The sequence below is a fragment of the Poromitra crassiceps genome (assembly GCF_964638095.1).
Source record: "Poromitra crassiceps genome assembly, chromosome: 25".
NCBI classification, from domain to species: domain Eukaryota; kingdom Metazoa; phylum Chordata; class Actinopteri; order Beryciformes; family Melamphaidae; genus Poromitra; species Poromitra crassiceps.
The window spans coordinates 335674-350701 of record NC_139649.1 but is presented as its reverse complement, the minus strand read 5'-3'; the positions used below and the strand labels follow the sequence as shown (position 1 = coordinate 350701).

The following is a 15028-nucleotide window of genomic DNA, read 5'->3' as shown; positions in this document are numbered from 1 at the left end:
TATTCATTGAGCATGCGTTTCTAAATCTATGGTCTAAATAGGCTTACAGATTGTTGAAATGTATAGACTGAGATTACACTTTTACATTTGTTGCTGCTGCCTGTATCAATGCAGCTGTATCAGACAGAAATCGCTGATCAAAGTAAATCAAATGACTGATGTGAATACAAGCTGCTGCTTTAGACAGCCCTTCAGCAGACTATCCAACGCGGATTTTCATTCTGACATTAAATCGCGGATACATTAAATATCCGCAAAAATCTCTGATCACACTGTGGCTGCGCTGAATGAGGAAATGGGTGTGGAAATGGGTGTGGGCGTGGATCAACTCAGCTGTTCATAATGTGATTGGCTAGCGCACCTCTTTCGCGTGGACGCGCGCCTGTGCACGAGCGAAAAACGTGCGCGTGCACAGGCAGATCCCAGGTCCACTTACCTAGTAGAAAACCAGCGTCGTAGTATCAGTTAACTAGATAGCTTTGATCCTGTTCAGTCAAACCAGATCAAAGGGACTTATCGCGGATCTGTTAAACTAGCTTCGTAGTACAGGGTACTGGTAAGTTCTGAAAATATGTGTCTGTTTTATTCTAGCTATCAGTTGTTGTGTTGGTTATGCCGGGAGGGCCACCTGTGCCAACGTTAGCGGTGTGCTAACTGTGTACCGATAAGGTAAAGCGATAGCTGGAATAAAACAGACACATGCTGTGTTTTCAGAATTTACCACTCAGTCCAACGACCTTGCACCCTTTTTCCAAGCCACTGGGCAGGGCAAAGCCGGCGCTGGAGCTGGGCCAGGCAAGCGGAGCGCGATTCGAGCCGTGGGTCTCCCGGGACCGGCTCGGCCGGCCCACTGGCGTGACACCGTTTACAAGCCCTCTCCTTTCCTGATGTGCCAGAGACTGCTGTCCAGTGTAGGAAATTGCCAGAGGCAAGGCCAAAAATGCCCCAAGAAATCTCAGAATAACCCTAAAAACCGTGACCGAGGGGCAAAAATAGCCTCCAAGATTTGGACCATTTTATTTCAATTCAATTCATTTAATTCAATTTCACACACAATTTCAACACACACTCAGCACCTGCAAGCTGTTTGCCAGAAGAAGATGAAGAACACACTCACAGACACAAACAGTACTGTTGTTCTCATCTCAAGGACTTTTCAAGCCGTTTTCAAGCAATAGAGCCTGGGAAAAAAAGATATTAAAAGAAAATGTCTTCAGCGCAGGTTACCTAGGTGACAGCCACATATCTGAGCTAAGAACACCTGTGACAGAGCACAGCCAATGACAGCTCAGCGATCAGCAAATCACTGTATCCTTGTAGCCTCTGTGGAGAGTGATACTGTAGATGGGAAGAAAGTGTAACAAGCTTGGTCCATCACTACTGATGATGACGTATAAAAAAACATATCAGAGGTGAATTTTGAGATGACAGAGCGCACGAGGGTCAAACTCAGAGATTCAGAAATCCAAACACAAGTCCTTATTAATGATTTTTTCTGAAATCCAAATACTTTCCAGACCCCTGGCAACCCTGAGCTTGATGCATAGAAAGACAGTGGGGCAAAAGTTCCCCAAAGATATATTTTTAAAACTAGAACGACCGCACCGCAGATATATGCCTCCACCAACAAGTGAGCAGTCGACATGCATGTCTGTCCATACTTTGATGTTTGAGCCAAATGTGAAGACATTTCGTCAAGGTGTTACTGAGATATGCCATTACCAAGCTTGAAAATGGCGCTCGTGAGGTCACAGTGACCTTGACCTTTGACCACCAAAATGTAATCAGTTCATCCTTGAGTCCACGTGGATGTTTGAGGAAAATTGGATGAAATTCCGTCAAGCCGTTCCTGAGATATGGCGTTAACGAACTTGGGAATGGCGATCGTGAGGTCACAGTGACCTTGAACTTTGACCTATGAGCACCAAAATCTAATCAGTTCATCCTTAAGTCCAAGTCGACGTTGGAGGTAAATTTGATTAAATTCCGTCAAGGTGTTCCTCAGATATGGCATCAACGAACATCGGACAGGTGGTACGGACGTACGTACTTACGGTACGTACGGACGTACGGACAGACAACCCAAATCCATAATGCCTCCGGCCTGGCTATCACCAGTGGAGACATAATTACCTAAACTGCTGCTGTGGCACCAGGAGCACAGAAGCCACTGGAAATAGGAATAATAATAATAATAGTAATAATAACAACAAACTGGGTGAAAAACAAGAGAGGTTAGCCCCTTCGTGGCTTGAACACCTAAACCCCCCCCCCCCCCCCCCCCACACACACACACACAGGCTGTGCAGCCATTTTGAATGACAATCGGTCTGTGTCTCTCTCTGTGCTTAGAGCTCAGGAACTTTAATACGAGAAAACAACAAATCTTAAATGCTATGATATCACAGACAGGATGGTAAACATTATGGGGAGGTGGCATGATATGACAGACACTATGACAGACAGGATGGTAAACGTTAAGGGGAGGGTGCTATTTGAACAAAACAAGCATGTTTGGACAGTCCTTCTTTGAATAAGTGCCAAGCCTAGGTGAGGGAACAAATCTGGGTTCAAAAGGTTCAGAGGAGGTGCTACATTTCAAGTCCAAACCAGTTTTAAGAGGACAGCTTAACGGCCATGAAGAAAGCTGGTTTCATGTCACAACCAGGTGACAGTGGGAGGGGCTTGTGAACAGGAAACCAGGTGACAGTGGGAGGGGCTTGTGAACAGGAAACCAGGTGACAGTGGGAGGGGCTTGTGAACAGGAAACCAGGTGACAGTGGGAGGGGCTTGTGAACAGGAAACCAGGTGACAGTGGGAGGGGCTTGTGAACAGGAAATCAGGTGACAGTGGGAGGGGCTTGTTTTTAGCAGTGCTGCTGTCGATTATAAAACGGCAAAAGCTTTCGCTGGCTCTCTGTTTTTCTTCTTTCCTGTTCCTTTGCTCGCTGCCCCTCTAACACACACACACACACACACACACTAGGGGTGGGACAAAATATCGATACTCACGGTATCGCGATATTTCCACTTGCGATACGTTATCGATACACTGGCACCAAGTATCGATATGTTTATTTAACTCATTGAGTGCCAGCCACTTTTGGAGAACGGAAGCTCCCAGTGTCAGAGTTTCAGAGCGTTTTCAGTGATTTCTCGAGGCCCACAGAATATTGTGTGATATTACTATGTAGACACCGAACACGCACAAAGAACGAGGAGACTCTCTTCTATCATCTGCAAAAAAAAGTTTATTGATCCCATTTTCCGTTCTTTAGTTATGAGCCGGAGAAGATAGGCTGTTTTGAGCAAAAAGACAGGTTTCAAATTATAAGCTGAGATATTCAGCCTTTTGTGAAATGCAGCATTTCAAGCACATTCACTGACGCTAGCTAATATTTTCTGATGTAGTGACGTGGTGTAGTTCTGTGGAGCCTGCGTGCCCCACCCCCCTCTCCCCGCCTCAGCTGCAAACTCCTCCCCACACGCACCCAGTCATTTTCGGAGCCTCCGTTTTTGCGCCGGGCGGCTCCCAGCGCGACAAGGAAATGCCAAACGGGACTGCAGGGATAGGTTTGGCCCTTCGGCGTCGGGTGCTGCCTTTCTGGCGGGTAATCGTGTGGAGAAACTATATGCAGACAGACAGACAGAGGCAGAGGAGCTCAGTTGTGTGCGCGGATTGACTGATGTTCGCAGCCCGACGTCAGCTGCAGACAGAGCAATCTATATGGCTCTGGCTGCAGCATGCATCGGGTTCTCTTTGATCACGGCTTTTTGCTGCAGTTTTCCGGACCTTTCTGTAATCTGGAGAGCACTGTCGCCACCTAATGAGTCCGTAAAATAGGTTAGAACACGGCTCTCTCGAATACTCGATTCTGATTGGTCAATCAACAATATTCACCGGTCATTATTTCTCGACAACCGACCGCTGCTCTGCCACACCTGGATTAATCAGTTGATAAGAGCATTTTGTCCGCAGACGCTACTAATTAGGCCAACCAGTTGCAGCTGTGGTGTCTTGTGTGCCAATTACGAATGAAACCGCTTTGTGTTGAAAACGCTATTAAAAAATCTATTTGAATAATTATTTTTGTCAGATTATTGAATGATTTAGTTGTAGGCCGTGTTCTAAGCGGGATAATGTATACTGAGCCAGTGATTACTGGAAATAATGACCTTCAGGTGAATATTAAGCCCTCCGCTGCGCGTCGGGCTAAATCATTCACCTGTCGGTCATTATTTCCACAGTAATCACCGGCTCAGTATACATTATCCCTTACTTATACACCTTCAATAGCTCCCATATTTGTACAGGAGATGCCTGATGCTTTGATCCACGTCCCACCGTCAAAAAACGCAATTGACGAACATACTCGTCCTTGGCACTCTACGTTACTAAACGAAATGACGAACATACTCGTCCATGGCACTCAATGAGTTAATAAACAGGCTAAAATATTATGCTGTGTGTGGTAGTTCAAACATAGTTTCAAGTTGACGTTTATTTATGTTTGTAGTTGAAACAAAAACATAAATACTGTAGGCTACATGAATGGAAATGCTTGATCATTAATATCTACTTTTAGAAATTATATAGGTAGGTAGGTTATATACAGTAGGTTTTCTTGTTTTAATAATAATAATAAAAAGACTTAATGTGTAACTTTTCCTCCGTGGTATCGAAAATGGTATGAGTGAGTGAGTGAACTCTGAGAGAGTTCATGTCAATTCTGCTAATAAATACATAATACCTGCTTCTTGCCTTTTAGGGGTATTTTTTTCTCTTCAGTTACACAGGTATCGTGATGTATCGTCTTCCAATATATCGATTATCGCAGTATCGCTGTATCGTGATAATATCGTTATCGAGGGCCAAGTATCGTGACGATATCGTATCGTGAGCTACTCAGCGATTCCCACCCCTAACACACACACACACACACACACACACACACACACACACTTTATAGTTTGGTAACACTGTCAAACAGCTCCACACTTGATGTGACAAACTAACTTGCTAGTAGGGATGTAACAAACACACACACACACTTTATAGTTTGGTAACACTGTCAAACAGCTCCACACTTGATGTGACAAACTAACTTGCTAGTAGGGATGTAACACACACACACACACACACACACACACACACACACACACACACACTTTATAGTTTGGTAACACTGTCAAACAGCTCCACACTTGGTGTGACAAACTAACTTGCTAGTAGGGATGTAACGATAACTGGCTTTAATGATAACCGTGATAAAATTCCTTACGATAACGTACCGTTTCAAATTTTCATTATCATTAAAACCGTGGTACCGTGATACCATGATTACAGTGCTTTGAAAAACATGGTAAATACTGTCCATCTCATCAACCAAAGTTGGCAACAGTCTCCCAGATGCAGACGTGCAGCCTAGGAGAAATGATTTCAGTGAGTGTATCAGTAGTTTTTGAACATTTTCAGCAATTTTTTACGAATACCGTGATAATACGATAACCGTGATAATTTTGGTCACGATAATCGTGATGTGAAATTTTCATACCGTTACATCTCTACTTGCTAGTACTGCTCGACTTGAACTGCGTCTGATTGGTCAGTCTAGAGGTACAGTACATTACGTTTCTCTAAAATGCTATTGGCTAATGGGCCGGCTGGGCGGGACTGAATGTTGGGGTCTCTCTCCTCTGAGAGAGCCTGGTGATGCGAGGTTAGGCTTTGACAGTACGGTGACAGGAGTTTGTGTGTGTCAGTGTGTGCGCTGCTGTGCACTGATAAAACGCGTGTTTTCCTCTTAACGCAGCGCTAGCTACCCAAAGCAAGCCATGTCTACTATTTTCTAGTACAATTAGCCTGACTCATTTGTAGTAAGTGTGTTTGTACGGCTAAAGTTTTGCATGCCGTGCTATCGTCTGAGAACTCATCCCTGCTGTAGCCTGATGCTAATGTAGAGGCTATAGTGTTTTCCACCTGCTTGCTAACGTAGAGGATAGTGTTTTCCACCTGCTTGTTAACATAGAGGCTAGTGTTTTCTGCCTGCTTGCTAACGTGGACACTACATGGATCTATTATAGTATCGGGATGCTAGTGCTTTCCGCCTGGACGAGACGACCAGCTGGACCATCGCCACACCAGAGAGCGCACCGTGTGACCCCAAAAGCACGGTTACACCTCTGGAGATGATAGGTTTATTGAGTCTTATTGGCTGTTTATACTTTCAAATAAAAAATATAAATCTACATGCCTAATTATGTCAGTGTTTCCCCTAGAAAAATTGTCAGGCCTGGAGGGATTTCGAAACGTACCCCGACCGCAACGGTGGGGGCCCTCGCTGGTGACGCTAAACTTTTAGCTAACCTGTTCACATCTATGTTGGCAATGGCATCCCAAGTATCATCACTATTATAGGATGCGATGCGAACAGTTGTATTATGGGATGTGCGTTTCCCAGGCAACGACACACGTTGACACGTTTTGGAACAGCGCTGCACACTGGCACAATGCTCCTAAAAGCAAAATGCGTATTGTTTTGAATGATTTGGCATCTTCTATGACTGTCAACACTGTCAACACCAGTATTTTGTATTGTAATAATATGCCATAAAGGTTTTGTTTGCATCTCCTCTTCTGGCCTGGCGGGGGCGTCGTTGGCCTGGCGTGCCCGCCAGGCCTGTAGAATGGTAGGGGAAACACTGTGTGTCATTCTTTATATAGCGCCTATATCAATTGTTTTTAAGCTCAATAAACACAGATTTAATGTGTCCTGAATTTATCCCCATTGTCCTGGATTTGAAATCTTAAAGGACACGTTGTCCTGCAGGTGTTTTGTCTAGCGGAAACACTGGCGCGCGCGCACACACACACACACACACACACACACACACACACACACACACACACACACACACACACACCCTCTGAGCAAACAGAAATGTGCTTTTAGCAATCTTCACCTGGCACAAGGAAGCAGCTAATGGAGCAGTATTCAGCCCGCTCTCCTTTATTGTCCTGTTTACTTACTTCCATGGGAGAGAGAGAGCGAGAGAGAGAGAGAGCCTGGGCTTCCATGGGAGAGAGAGAGAGAGAGCCTGGGCGTCCATGGGAGAGAGAGAGAGAGAGAGCCTGGGCGTCCATGGGAGAGAGAGAGAGCCTGGGCTTCCATGGGAGAGAGAGAGCCTGGTAGGGCTGGGCGATATATCGAATATACTCGATGTATCGCGGCTTGTGCCACGTGAGATGTAGTAAATGACTATATCGCGAACATTCGAGTATAATTGTCACGCATTGTTTATAACGTAAGCTGCCGGCATGACTCGCTTCACGTTTCCTCTTGTCAGCTCTCCTTCTCACACTCAGACAAACAGGAAGGGAGGGGGAATCACATGCATACGTCAAACGCGTCAAACCGCGTCAGACACACTCACCCGCGCTACGCGACGACACAGACACTCTCCCGCTGCCTTGCTTGACACTCGCCGTCAAGCGATATTTTTTTTTATATTGCCCGGCTAATTTACAATTGAAAATCTAGCCCACTTTGTAGAAAATACCAAGATATATCATATTTCGCCATTCAACCTAAAAATACTGATATATGATTTTTGGTCCATATTGCCCAGCCCTACTAAGATCTTGGTTGTCGTCAGTGTTGGGGCTAGTAACCTGTTTTAGTAATGATGACCATGTTAGTTTTTCAATTATTGTAATCTGTTAGTAGTTACATTACATAGAATATTTTTACTCACTGACTTTTTCATGTATACACGAGACTTTACAAAATGTTTGGTCATGGAAATGTGGTTTAAAGTCATGGAAAAGTCATGGAAATCCATTGGTCAAAATGTGTATGAACCCTGAAGGGTTAAATCGAGCATTTATGAGAGATTTCAAAAATATCGAGATATCGTGTATCGCGATATAGCCGAAAAATATCGCAATATTCTTTAGAGGCCATATCGCCCAGCCCTAGAGCCTGGGCTTCCATGGGAGAGAGAGAGAGAGAGAGAGCCTGGGCTTCCATGGGAGAGAGAGAGCCTGGGCTTCCATGGGAGAGAGAGAGAGAGAGAGAGCCTGGGCTTCCATGGGAGAGAGAGAGCCTGGGCTTCCATGGGAGAGAGAGAGCCTGGGCTTCCATGGGAGAGAGAGAGAGAGCCTGGGCTTCCATGGGAGAGAGAGAGAGCCTGGGCTTCCATGGGAGAGAGAGAGAGAGAGAGCCTGGGCTTCCATGGGAGAGAGAGAGAGAGAGAGCCTGGGCTTCCATGGGAGAGAGAGAGAGAGAGAGCCTGCGCTTCCATGGGAGAGAGAGAGGCTGGGCTGGGGGAGGGGATGGGAAAGGAAAGAGGGAGAAGGGGTCAATGCGGTGAAACTTAAAATGGCTGCCTGCAGTTCAAAAGGTGGAGACAGAAACTCAAATCGTACATAGCTTTTTCCCTCTGCTAAACACTAAAGCAAGTAGCAACAGAAAGCCATGTTCTCTGTGTGAGAGGCGGTGAGAAAAACCCAAGGAAATGAAGGACAGAACATAAGGGTGTGATAAAACCAGAGAGAGAGAGAGAGAGAGAGAGAGATAGAGAGAGAGAGAGAGAGAGAGACATGATTACGTAGAACGCCCGCCTCTCCCTCTCTCCCAGCCTCCTCCTCCATTATTATTCTCCCAAGAAGCCTTGCTCCTCTTACCCAGCAGAGCCCTGCAACACTGCTCCCCCAGTGCTGCTGAGGAATGGCCGCGCCCCATTGGAGCAGCTCCAGAGCCGCTGGGCCAATGGGAGCGCAGCAAAGAGGCAGGCGTCACAGCGACTTGTTTTTAACCCCGTTGTGCAAGACGACGAGAAACACAACACACAGCAGCTGCTGAGGAGAAGCCACATGGAGAGAGAGAGAGAGAGAGAGAGAGATGCACTGAAAGACAGTCTCTCTCTCTCACACACAGCCATATATCAGTATGACATCAGGAGGAAAAAACACTACTACTGTACATTGAAAATAAAAATCCCAGTTGTGAAAATGAAATCACAAATCAAATTGATCTATGTTGAAATAAACAACTATGTATTAGCTGTCCTTCTGTCCTGTGAATTTAACTCATATAGTTGGAGATTCACAACATTCAGACTGACTTGACTCGATGCTCACATAGGCACCACACACACACACACACACACACACACACACACACACACACACACACACACACACACACACACACACACACACACACTCTTATTAGCATGTCAATAGCTACACCTGCCCTCCATGTAATGATACGGAGAGTCACCAGCATGCAAATGGAAAAGCTCAAAAGACAGGAGGCGTTTCTCTTCTCTTCCTCCCTCGCAGCAACATCCCCCGCTCCATCTCTCTCTCCTCCACTCAGTCTGCACTCAGATAGGATCCTGTCTTCTCGTCTGGAAACCAGCCAGCATCCTGCTTCATTCGCTCTTGTACGAGCAGAAATATGTCTGGATGACGAGCGAACGCGAGCCAGCGCGTACCTACTCTCTATAAGACAAACCAGGCTGTACATGCTGGACCACCTCCATGACGCTTCACCATTCTAACAAGCGGCCTTCAGTCATTTCAAAGCCAGGTCACCCAACAGTTAATGATTGACGCTCAGCATGTTAGAGAGAGACTGGATCTCCTTAGTGAGCAGAGAAGTGGGCCAGACTAACCTTGTCTGTCTGTCTGCACATTCCTCACATCTCCAAGCTCACACAAGCTCTCAAAGGCAAGTTAGCAAACACAACTCCCCAACAGACTTCCTTCAACCAACCAGTCTAACCTAACACCCCTAACACAAGTATCTGACTTCATAAATGCAATCCATTTGCAATTTACCAGTAAAACATCTGAAGCTACTTGACAGGCCTGAAAAACCAACATGGCGTTAATTTCACAATATGCCAGGCAGTACATTCTTAGCTTTCCCAGGCTAGCAGGTAGAGCTAAGAAAGGTCAGGCAGTACATTCTTAGCTTTCCCAGGCTAGCAGGTAGAGCTAAGAAAGGCCAGGCAGTACATTAGCTTTCCCAGGCTAGCAGGTAGAGCTAAGAAAGGCCAGGCAGTACATTAGCTTTACCAGGCTAGCAGGTAGAGCTAAGAAAGAGCAGGCGGTACATTGTTAGCTTTCCCAGGCTAGCAGGTAGAGCTAAGAAAGAGCAGGCGGTACATTGTTAGCTTTCCCAGGCTAGCAGGTAGAGCTAAGAAAGAGCAGGCAGTACATTAGCTTTCCCAGGCTAGCAGGTAGAGCTAAGAAAGAGCAGGCGGTACATTGTTAGCTTTCCCAGGCTAGCAGGTAGAGCTAAGAAAGAGCAGGCGGTACATTGTTAGCTTTCCCAGGCTAGCAGGTAGAGCTAAGAAAGACCAGGCAGTACATTCTTAGCTTTCCCAGGCTAGCAGGTAGAGCTAAGAGCGAGCAGGCGGTACATTCTTAGCTTTCCCAGGCTAGCAGGTAGAGCTAAGAAAGCACAGCATTGTGTGTGCTTTCCTGTGTCCCAAATTCCCCCTGCATTTCTTAGGGGGCTGTGTTGTGTACGTGTCTTTGTCTCTGGTAGTGAGCGCAGCATTTGTTCTAGATAACAAGAAGGGTCAGGCCAGGGGGGGTGTTGTGTGTGTGTGTGTGGGGGGGGGGGCTCATGTTTCCAATGGTTATGAGTGGCCAGGTTGGCAGGTTGCAGTCCACACAGTCTATTAAAAGATGTGAAACATATTCAGAGAATGTGAGCCTCAACCAATGAAAACGAGGCTCTCTGCTCACTGCGATGTGGCTACCGACAGCCAGGCTTCCAGATCAACCAAAATATTTGGAGCTGGCTGTACACCACCCCACGGGCCGCGGCTGTCATCTTTGTACTTGTGAAGCAAGGTCGACGACCGCTCACCGTCATATGAAACCTCACGTACATGTCCCAATCTTAAATAGGTTTAATAAAGAGTGTGGTGCAGGTAAAAAAAATAAAATAATAATTTACAGTTGGGACTCAATGTGATTTAAGTACTTTTTTTTTTTTTACTGGAGCTAGGCTATAACACATTGGAGCAGACGTGATCAAGGTACGGGGGGAAAGATAGCTGGACATGAATTCATGCTGATCTCATTGAGCTCAAAGATGCTATTAAAACATCCCATGTTAATTCATCTTTAATGAGCAAATGTAGAGACGCATGAGCGGAGGGAAGTATGCACTGGAATATGACCAGCTGCTTCCCTCAAGAAAACCAATTAACGACACGTCAGACACAGGCAGGGGTCACACAACATTTCGCTGCGGCGAGGTCGTCACACATCCGGCAGCACATTGATTGGCCTAAACCGGGCAGGGAGATCTCTTCTGTGTCTGCTGCCCCGAGCTCCGGGTCGCTCAGCGCACAGCGCAGAGCAACGTCTACGTGGTGCAGCTGAGCGAGGGGAAACTACGCAGGCGAAGGCTGGGGCAGCCATTGGTGCACTCAAATGTGGGCTTCTTCTGACAAATACCACAAGAAACATTACTATAGAGATATACCGGCATATAGATTTTTATGCTAAAATGCATAAAAATCCGAAATACGGCCCCGGGCAGCGCTCATCTGAGGTATTAAATGAGCTCGCACACTTGGATAATGCGAACGTTTCCGTTTTAGTGCCACATTCAAAGTGATGAGTAACCTACATAGCGTTAGTGAAAAGGCCTCAATCATGCGAGCAGAATTTGATCCCTGACTGCAGCAGCGAAGCCGAAAGTCCCCCTTTTTCTGATGATCAAACAACGCTATGCTTCCTATCAACATAAGAGGCTGTGTGTGTGTGTGTGTGCGTGTGTGCGTGTGTGTGTGTGTGTGTGTGTGTGTGTGTCTCAGGACGAGGGCTCTAACTTGGTCGAAACTCGCAGCTGTGATCGCTGCATTCTGGCTCGACGGTGCCACTCGCATTTTACTCACACGCAGGCTGAAATAAAAAAAATGGAGGCTAAAAAAAGGAAACGAGAGCTGCCTTCTCAAATCTAAAATACCAGCCATTTCTCTCCTCCACCGCTACAGAGGAGAGGCTGGGGGTTGGTAGGTGGGGGAGGTGAGGACGAAGAACAGCAAGTCACTACTCAACAGATCTGCCTTTCTGATTTCCAGATCCCACACAGAAAAACGCCAACATACAGGGGAAAACAACGCCGACCTTTCAGCTCGATTCACACGCCTAAAAGTGAAGTCGGCAACGCTACCAAAGCCAAATGCATTAACATAATGTAAACACCTCCTCAATGAATACATAATGTTTTACAGACAACAAAACGCAACAGATATAATTAAAAACCCACAACAACGGCGTGTTGAGTTGATAAACACGTCGGCAACTGCCAAATACAGAAGTGGTCGCAATCTTTATGATGTGAAATACAGGCCTGAACTAAAGGACACAATCAACTGGAAAACATCCAAAAAGTTAGCTAACTGGCTAGCATAGCATTGTTACCTATGTCTGCTAACTAAGATCCCACAGCATCTGGTGGATTGAGATAGGTCCCATATACAGACTCGTGACATTAGGTAACTACCTAAATTCGACAGTTTCGTGGTCCCAGAACAACACTTCATACACTGACGTCAAAACAATCACACAGAAATAGCCGTTTTGGATTCAAGTGAACAAGTTTGCATGATTCCCCTGCCCGGGTCTGTCTGTGCTACTAGCCACATAACTGTGTGCCTGTCTGTCTCTCCTGCTCGCTTTCAAGCACATACAATCCATATAATGTGCTGCCCATGATGTTTTGACGTGTTTTTGAAGGTACGTTAGACCATGACAGCAATACATTGTCGAAACGTAGTCAACCCCACTGTAATGAGTCAACAACCCAAGAGGTATTTATTACTGGTTCGGAAAAGGATCCATTGTGGTCATGAGGCCAAACACGTCAAATTCCCTATAGTTATTATAACATGATGCAAGTTAGATAAGACTGGTTATCCTGGTGGAAACGGTGAGGTGAGCTAACCGAATTAAGACACCTTTGATGGGGCTTCTTGAGACAAACTCCTGGAAAACTGTTGCAGAATGCTGTGGAGAGCTTATGAAACATGGTTGCACGAAATAATCAACCGTTATCAAAGTATTAGTGTGATGTGGTGTATGCCCCGGAATAACAAGCTAACACGAGGAGCTGGTCAAAAAGCCATGGAGGATCCGTGCAGACAGACACAGCCGAGAGCTGCCCTGCAAGGCAGCCCGTCAACATGCGAGCATGTCGGGCCAGCGAAGCTAGCATACCACCTGGAAGTGCACAGACAACTTGTTCTAAACAACTCCAAGTGGACATTGGGTTACTCGGCTAACCAAGTTAGTTAGCTTGCTAGCTATGTTGGCTTTCTCGAAAACATGGTTAGTGTCTGTTGTATTTATGCTACGGTCTCCAGAGATGTGATAATAAGAGTAACGTTATTAACAAATAATAAACGTATATACATGGAGAGAACACTCACCTAAAGAGACATTCCAACCCACTGCAAACAAGGCAATAATAATAATGTACAGTAGGAAGTCCTTCGGGTATCCCAACATCAAATCCAACCAGACCAGTAGGCCCAGTATCTCAGCCTCGGTGTCTCCTGTATCCTTTGCCCTTAAAAGTAGCTCCCTCTCCAGGGGTAGGAAACAAACTTCTCAGTGTGCCCCACGCATAGGCGGAAAGTTAAATTCCCAGTGCTGCTCACGTGCAGTGCTTCCATTGAGTGTCTATGATAGATCCCCGGTGGTGTAATCCATTTATTGTAGTGTTTTATATATTTACAGTCGATATTTATAAAGGGGTATGCTGCTCTATGTGATATAGGGCTCTGTTTCTGTCTCGGGTCCTTACATTCGCAGAGGCGCCCATCCCCCTCCTCGCCGGCATCGACCGCGGGTCCCAGCGAAACTGACACACAACCACGCCACGGGGTTTCCTAGGCGACCATGCAGGGGCTCTTTCGTTGGGCGGGGCCCAGAGCTGGGGGGCGGGCCTTGAGTTGACGTCCCGCCTCTCGCAAACGACTGGTCAGAAAAGTGTCAGTCATTATGTAAACCAGACGAGCACGTCAGCCATTGGTCAATTAGAGCGCGAGAGTTTTTTTCTCGACAACTACGCAAAGAGGGGCGGGCACTGCTTTGAGGAGGAGGAGTGCTAACATTCAGTTTCATCATGTTATGTGTACTGGTGGCACAGAAAGCAGGAGAGGCCGAGTGAATTTCGATGGATTCGGGAGATAATTTGACAGAAAAGAGCGGATCTGTGCCTTCAAAATTTTGGGAAATGCCTCGTTATTAAATGCAAATGCCGTGGAATTAATTTCAATTCGTTAGTGGGACTATCGATTTTTTTTAATTTCAGGGTTATCGACAATGGAAGACGCTTGAGTTCATACCAATAACGTTACATAGTAGCGAGCCTCGGCTACACGGGGTCTCTGGGGCCCAGTTCCAGGGACAACAGAGGCAGGGTCAGCCCACTGGGTCAGCCCCATCTCTGTCTAATGACTGGATATGAGGTGTCGCTCTGGTAGCATCTGGTAAGGGATTGGACAGAGAAACTGACCAGTGCATCTATTTATTACTGGTCCCTCCTACTCCACTGACCCGCTGTCTAAATCAGTCTCTTCATACACAGACACATCAATGGGCTTTACCATACCAAACTATCCACGGAGTTTTACCAGGAGAACGAGCAAGAAGCGATCGCACTTATTTTAAATAGTTAGACGATAATGGAGAAGCAGCCTGTTTTCCAGTCAATTACACGCTATGCTAGACTGCCACACACGTTGGATTAACAAGCAAACCGTGAAACGGAGACATTTTCAATACTTGCAAAAAAGAAAATAAATTTTGGACTAAAATACTTCTAAACGAATAGGCACAATGACACGATTGGTTTCTTGTCATGTCATGGGACTTGGGAGACGACTTTGGATTGGCTGAGGTGATAAATGGCAACGTCATTTGTTGCAGTGGTCTGACGAGCGACAAGATTAGAAAGCACAATAATAAAATGGTTACATAGATTGTATCT

General features: G+C 46.0%; 1 protein-coding gene across 1 annotated transcript in view; it reads right to left on the bottom strand.

Annotated features, from left to right (window-relative positions):
* The window catches only part of setd5 (SET domain containing 5), a 72749-nt gene extending 58892 nt beyond the window's left edge, over positions 1 to 13857 (bottom strand). Inside the window, exon 1 of the mRNA XM_083661101.1 lies at positions 13464 to 13857. The gene's annotated coding sequence lies outside the window, so the exon portion shown is untranslated. The remainder of the gene's footprint in view (positions 1 to 13463) is intronic.
* Positions 13858 to 15028: the final 1171 nt, after the last annotated feature.